Source organism: Procambarus clarkii, chromosome 58 (genome assembly GCF_040958095.1).
Source record: "Procambarus clarkii isolate CNS0578487 chromosome 58, FALCON_Pclarkii_2.0, whole genome shotgun sequence".
Lineage (NCBI taxonomy): Eukaryota > Metazoa > Arthropoda > Malacostraca > Decapoda > Cambaridae > Procambarus > Procambarus clarkii.
In genome coordinates, this window is record NC_091207.1 from 32,891,931 (window position 1) to 32,898,231 (window position 6,301).

Sequence of the window (6,301 nt, forward strand, 5' to 3'; positions counted from 1 at the left end):
CTCTGCCCTTGACAAAAATTAGTTTAGTCATATCTCAGCAGAAGAAACAAAGATACTAAACGGGTGTCCACCCAGGCAGGGAGGAGCTGTTCGCAAGATGCAACTGTATGATGGCTCCCAGCTTGACTATGTTAACAGATTCAAATACCTTGGTCTTGTATTGTCCTGTTGTATTCAGACTCTGTCGTCAGTATAATGAGAGGCTCCATAAGCCCTCTTGGAGATGTTGCAGGTTATCACTCAGGCTATGGTGCCAATGTCACAATTGTCAAAATGATGTACCTTGCATACATCAGATCTTTAGTGGATTATGTTGCATCTCTGCTTGCCTTGATGACTGAAAGAAAGCTTAAAGGGCTTGAAAACTTGCAGAACGAAGCCTTGAAGATAATCCTTGGATGTCCCTAGTACCACAAAGATACTTAACATGAGGAAGGAACTTAATATTAACTTAATAATAGAATATGAGTGCATATTCTACTGCATTACTATTTGTAATGATCCTCATATTGTGCTTCAGTAATCCAATGTATAACCCTGAGATGTTTTCCTAATTGTACTTAGGATTCCTTGTTCATTATTGTGTATTGTTATTATTGTGTATTGTTCTGATCTGCTTTTGTGTCGAAAATTCTTGCATCGTACCTGTAAACAATTTTTTGACAATTTTACTGTAATTATCCTACTTAAAATCATCTGTACTTGTAAAGTAAAGCTGTAATGTACCTGTTAAACACTTTTTATCAATTTTACATTTAATTATTTCTCTAAAACTTTGTTTAAGAATTTGCTCAAAGATTAGTTTAAGGACTTGCCCGAAACGCTATATGCAAGCTAGTGGTTTTACAAGATTATAATTCTAACTTAAGCTCTATGTTGTCTCTTAACCCCCAATGTACGTTCTTGTATATATATAAATAAATAAAATAAATAAATAACGAGGGATCGAGGCATTAATGCGCAGTACGTGCTTCCCTCATCTGTGACGTCACAGCGCCATCTGACGACAGCATAAACACAGGCGGCCATTTTATGTTCCACCAAGATTAAAAAAAAAAATAATTTTGCCCCGAGGGGCGAGTTTATTGGGCAGCGCCCAATGTGTTCGCAATAGAATGTTCTACAAGAACATGTATAAAATAAGTGACACAGAGATTATTGATGTGTGTATTTGTGTGGGTGATTATAAATATGTATGTGTATGTATATATGTATACGTACATATATATATATATATATATATATATATATATATGTACATGTATGTATGAGAGTGTGTACATATATATATAACATTAATAATTTTGTAACTAGCGTCAAAAATTGTTATTTGCTTAGCTAAACAAACTAGAGAGTTCAGTTCCTGAACCCATTATGTGCCTCTGTAATCCTTTACACCACCGCCCACGGGATGGGTAAGGGGTGCATAATAAAGAAAGAAATTGAAATAATAAGGGTATGAAATGTATCAACATAAAACATTAATGTTAGTGGCCATCAGGTAAAACCAGGTTATTATTTGTAAAGAATTTAAATGAGTTAAACTAAATATGAACTTAATATGTTTTGCTAACGCAAAAATATATTCCCGAGGTATTGTAATTGCAAATAAATATTTAATACAATTATTTGTATCATTTTTTTTATTTTAGATTTCCGTATTGCTTGATAATATATAATAGCGTTTAGATAATGCTAGCGCTGGACATTCTTTAGGCTCGTTGCATGTTGTGGTAGTCGCCGCCATTTTAAAACCGTGTCGAGAGGGACTGCTGCTGGCTTATCCACAAAATCCTGCTGCATCTTCAATAGTTAAGGTAACTGTTTTATTTTATTTGTTCTTAGACATGTGTAGTATATATATAAGCTTGTGGTGGTAGGCTGGATGTGTGTTGATGGTGGTGTTGCGTTGATGGCCCTGGAGGTGTGTTGGTGGCCCTGGAGGTGTGTTGGTGGCCCTGGAGGTGTGTTGGTGGCCCTGGAGGTGTGTTGGTGGCCCTGGAGGTGTGTTGGTGGCCCTGGAGGTGTGTTGGTGGCCCTGGCTGGAGGTGTGATGGTGGCCCTGGCTGGAGGTGTGTTGGTGGCCCTGGCTGGAGGTGTGTTGGTGGCCCTGGAGGTGTGTTGGTGGCCCTGGCTGGAGGTGTGTTGGTGGCCCTGGCTGGAGGTGTGTTGGTGGCCCTGGAGGTGTGTTGGTGGCCCTGGCTGGAGGTGTGTTGATGGCCCTGGAGGCGTGTTGATGGCCCTGGAGGTGTGTTGGTGGCCCTGGAGGTGTGTTGGTGGCCCTGGAGGTGTGTTGGTGGCCCTGGCTGGAGGTGTGTTGGTGGCCCTGGAGGTGTGTTGGTGGCCCTGGCTGGAGGTGTGTTGATGGCCCTGGAGGCGTGTTGATGGCCCTGGAGGTGTGTTGGTGGCCCTAGCTGGAGGTGTGTTGATGGCCCTATATATATATATATAAATATATATATATATATATATATATATATATATATATATATATATATATATATATATATATATATATATATATATATATATATATATATATATATATATATATATATATATTATGAATATCAGAGGTCCCAGGACATTGGACCCAGGACAATTATTGTGCATGTGTAGTATGTATATTTATGTAGTATATTTGGCATATTTAATGGCATTTAGTTAATGCCACTTAGTGGCATGTCTCTGCACCGTTTCCAGTTTGTTGATATGCTTTCTAAGATATGGGCACCATACAACTGCTGCATACTCCAACTTTGGTGTAACAAAAATTGTGAACAATTTCAAAATTTCTGTTGAAGAAATCCTGTTTCCTAGTTCTGCATCTGTTTTGGTATAACACCTCCTTTTTTACTAGGCCTGCAATTATGAATGCCTTTATAACCAGCTAAGTTGTAGAGTTGGGTATAGTGTTTACTTAGCCAAGTTTCTGTTAAAATGAGGGTCCGTCTAATTACCACAAGCTACCACAAGCTACACAAGCTTCACAAAGCTTCCTGGCAATACATTAGTAATGAATAAATATAATATGTTAGGTTAGGTTGACCTAACTTAACCTAACCGACGCTTGGATCGTCGACTTGATTTGGCGTCACCAGCTCTTTATTTTCGTCTAATTTCTTTATAAAAAGATCCTTTTTCAGATTAAAATTATGTTTTTTCGTGTTGTACATTCAGCACCAACATTATAATGAGTAAATATATCATATGTATTCATTACTAACGTATTGCCAGGAAGCTGAGTGGTTAGGTCTCGATAAATTTCCTGGTATAATATTATTGTTTGCTATTCTCCATCTTAGACTAGGCAAGTTGAAGTCACCTAGGAAGATAATATGAGGTATCGAGTTCTCCATTTTGTTTATCTGTTCTGTGAATTCCTCGGCCGTTGCATCTAGCGGTTTGTATATTAGAATAATCACTAAATTTATTTTCTCTATTTTTAATCCCAATACCTCTACCACCTCATTTGTAATGTTAAGGAGCTCCGAGCATACAAGGTCTTCCATAGTATACAGACCCACTCCTCCATGTGACCTAATTTTCCTATCACAGTTGTGTACTTTTCGAGACTACATTTCAAATATTCCCTAACATACATGGCTTCTCCCCCCTCTTTGTGTAAAATAGTTTAAATCCATTTATGGGACATTCAGCAAATAGTTCTCTTTTTTTACATTCATCAATGTTTCGGTACGTGCAATAGTATGTATTGTTTCATTGCAGATAACAGCATTTAAATTTTTTTTGTTTCTTAGACTTAGACTCGTACTACCAAGTTGCTGTTGGCAATTGGATAATTTTTTTATGAAGTCATTTGTTATTTTTTCCCCTATTTTAGTAATTTATGCTTTTGATCTCAATTAGTTTTATATCCTAGCTTTTTAATTTTTTCCCCTTATATATTGCCATCTTATCTGTCTGCTTTACATGGCTTAAGCAGAGTCATGTCTGCTTAAGCCTTTGTTATTTTACTAATTTACCTGTTTTAATTATTATTTGTTTTCAAAGTTTAGTTTACCCCATTTTATTTGCTTTTTGCAGTACAATACTTTACTAATAATCTTGTAATAGTAATTGGTAATGTAGCACTTGGCCTTTCTCTTTCAGAATGTATGCACACATTATAGAAAGAAGAAGAGAATACCACACAAGATGGCAGCGTATGTCACGGGCCAAAAAGCGACGCCTAAAAGAACAGGTAAACCTCGAAGTCTTTCAGAGGTTGATAGATGGAAAGCGACTGAATACAGGCAACTCCTTCTCTACACCGGTAAGATTGTACTGAAGGGAATCTTACCCAAAGAATTGTATGACCATTTCCTGACTCTGAGTGTAGCCATTTCTATTCTTGTATCACCTAAATTGATTCAGTTAAATTACAGCCAATATGCACATAATCTTTTGCTGTACTTTGTGTTAAAGGCTCGTGAGCTGTATGGTAAGGATTTTTTAGTGTACAATATACACTGCCTAACACACATATCCTCTGATGCCAAAGAGTTTGGTAGTTTGGATAGATGTTCAGCATTTCCATTTGAAAATTACCTGCAGCAGGTTAAGAATTTGGTTCGATCAAGTAAAAACCCTCTTGTTCAAGGAGGATTTAAGGGATTTACTGGAGAACTTGGCAAAGGTATATTCACAATAGTCGTCTCTATTACTAATGACACTATTGCAGATGAAGGTATCTTTGTAAGATATTGCTATGCCACCTCCTTTTTTTATTAGGCCTGCAGTTGTGAATGGCTTTATTATCAGCCAAGTTGTAGCATACAACATAGCATATATATGTATATGGCATACATATATATATATATATATATATATATATATATATATATATATATATATATATATATATATATATATATTTATTTATTTATTTATTTATTTATTTATTTATTCAAAATTCGTCAGTGTACTACATTTTTGTTGTTGCTTTTAGGTGATGCTTTTAACTAGTGTACGTGGGTCTGATTGTGCAACCACAGTTCGAAGAATAATGAAGATATGAACAAACGGCCTGTGGTCACTATACAGTCTGGAAGGGCAAAAGAAGAAATTGGCATTTCTACAAAAACAAGAACTATATAATGTTATTTTAAGTAAGTAACCAAAAAATTAAATAATTTTTTTAAAGTTTAAAATTCACTTAAAAATTTAAATTTTAAGTTAAAAAATTTTAACCAAAAAACTTAATATTTTTCATATTTGGAACCATTCCATAATATTTTCCCAAGCATAAATGATTATATTTCTATCACTTGCTCTTAAGATTGTTTCATTTAATAGCGGTTGGGCATAATTGTTCTCTGCTGCTAATAGAACTGACTGACTTAGCTATAGGAAAATGTAAACTTAATTGGTTTATCCATTACAGTATTTTGCAGTTTATTTCATGATCCTGTGCTTAATACTTGCATAAATAGTAGATCACAAAATGCATTTTTATATCATTAGTATTGAATAATAATAATGCAAATAATTGACTTATAAATGATGTACAATTAATTGGTAGGTGATATTATATTATTAATATTTTTTCATTCTTGCAAAGCCTTAACAAAGCCATTAACCTGCCCGAAACGCCTTGCGTAATAGTGGCTTTAGGCATTGTATGTACTAGCTCTATCTATAAAGCCAACAAACTTTGTAAATCTCTTTATGTATGTACCTTACCTAAATAAAGATTATTATTATTATTATTATTATTATAACATGTTAATATAAACTTGATCACCTTCCACTTATTTTCTCATGTGCTACCTACATGTACAAAACCTTATTCCTAAATGCATATTTTGTTCTGAAACTTGTCCTTTATATGTTGTGTATCACCATCTCTGGAGAGTTTTATCTGATTGATGTATAAATTACTTTTAATTTTACAGAATATTATTGTTATACTGAATTTATTATTATATAAATAACTTAATTTTACAGAATCATCTATCAACGCACATCCACAAGTTGAGGAGGAGGATGTGACCTTCCAGATTTCTGAAGTACTGAAACATGCACCAAACAGGCCTGGTGGATCTAGGTACAAGGTAAAATAATTTAATATTTTTTTTTTTTTTTTTACTTGTCCGATATATATATATATATATATATATATATATATATATATATATATATATATATATATATATATATATATATATATATATATATATATATATATATATATATATATATATATTATTAAATATGACCGAAAAAGTAAGATTAATAATTCTAACACAAATTTTCTCAATCTTTCGTACATTACGCTTCACTGTTGGAGGTAAATCAA

General features: G+C 34.2%; 1 long non-coding RNA gene across 1 annotated transcript; it reads left to right on the forward strand.

Moving 5' to 3' along the window:
* The first annotated feature begins 2,987 nt into the window (after positions 1-2,987).
* LOC138353493 (uncharacterized) lies at positions 2,988-6,062 on the forward strand. The gene is made up of 3 exons (XR_011223178.1): positions 2,988-4,276; positions 4,952-5,111; positions 5,950-6,062. It is a non-coding gene; the product is annotated as an uncharacterized lncRNA (long non-coding RNA).
* The last annotated feature ends 239 nt before the right edge of the window (positions 6,063-6,301 follow it).